Raw genomic sequence first — 1,638 nt, forward strand, 5'->3', positions numbered from 1 at the left:
GCTCTCACTTGTAGACTGTGCAGAATGGTGATCACTTTGAGAGGAAAGCCAGCCTTTCTTGGCTTCCTTTTGCTTCTTGGTCTTAGCTGTACAGTCTTAATGCCTATGGTTCTATGATGCCTTTGAACAGTTGTTTTCCCCAATTTTTCCAGTTGTTTTCCATGTACTAGTTGGTCCAAAACAAGTAATTAATCTTTTGCTAGAATTTCTTATTACATGATGTTAATATTATGCCTCAATTTTATTGAGAAAACTAAATAAAAATTCTTCCCCAATGAATAAAGATCACATTTTTGTAGCCTTCAATTGCACATGTTAAATAAAAGTACTTTGAGGTCTTTTTATTCAGAGGAATCCTTTTTTTTTTACATGAATCAAGCTTTGTCACACTTTGTCAAAGCTTTACCTAACAGAATTATCTAGTGGGAAGGATGTAGACTTTAGTGCAGATACCACAAGAGGTATCAACATCCATTCTTGACTCCTTCTGACTTTGCTTTTAACAGTTATTGGAAGTTAAGAAATAAAACCCCTCAAATTTCTCACCTATCTTATACCAAGAGTTGGACTCTTATCAAGAGTTGGAGTTCTGTCTAGTAATGATTAAGTGGAATTACATGGAGAGGGCATCTTTCTCAAATTAAAAAAATAAAAACCTGGGAAGGAGGAATATTTTTTTTTACCATTAATCTCTTTATCTTTCATCTTTGTCCTTGCTTAGAATATAGATAATATCTTGTAGGAGCCCAGTCATCTTGTAAAAAGGAGGAAAGAAGCATGAGAGCAAACTAAGAAGTGGTTAAATAGTAACAGTCTGGATCCTTGACAGGATAATTGAGCCACTGCATCAGTTCCAGACTGGCTATCATCAGACTCCTTATTAAATGCGCTAACTAAGCATCTTGTTTTCTTAGGCCATTGTGAGTCAGCTTCCTGTTATTTGCAGCTGAAAATATTTCTAACTAATAGAGTTTGAAATTCAGAGTAACTTGGTTCTAATTCTAATGTGACCAGAGAGAAATGTCTATATTAAAAAATAATTGTATTTCTGTATACCAGCAAAGACATTTAGAAAATGAAATTAAAACAGTTTATCCCAGACTTCGCCGGTGGCAGAGTGGATAAGAATCCACCTGCCAATGCAGGGGACATGGGTCTGATCCCTGGTCTGGGAAGATTTCCAAATGCCGTGGAGCGACAAAACACGTGTGCTACAACTACTGAGCCTGCACTTAAAAGCTCATGAGCTGCAACTGCCGAAACTGCGTGCTGCAACTACTGAAGCCCACGTGCCCTAGAACCCACACACCACAACTACTGAGCCCACTACTGAAGGCTGAATACCTAGAGCCTGTGTTCCACAACAAGAGAAACCACTGCAATGAGAAGCCCGTAGACTGCAAGAAAGAGTAGCCCTGGCTCACCACAGCTAGAGAAAACCCACACAAAGCAATGAAGACCCAGTGCAACCCCCCCCCCCCAAAAAAAAAAACAGTTTATCCCTAGTGCCCAAATCTTGATCTTTAACTACCATTCCCACTAAGGGAAACAGAAATTTTTAGAGTGATACCATTTTCTAGATCTGGACCTGAAAGAACATGTGATAAACATGAGTTATCTTCGTATGCTAGAAAAGAC

Source organism: Dama dama, chromosome X (assembly GCF_033118175.1).
Source record: "Dama dama isolate Ldn47 chromosome X, ASM3311817v1, whole genome shotgun sequence".
NCBI classification, from domain to species: domain Eukaryota; kingdom Metazoa; phylum Chordata; class Mammalia; order Artiodactyla; family Cervidae; genus Dama; species Dama dama.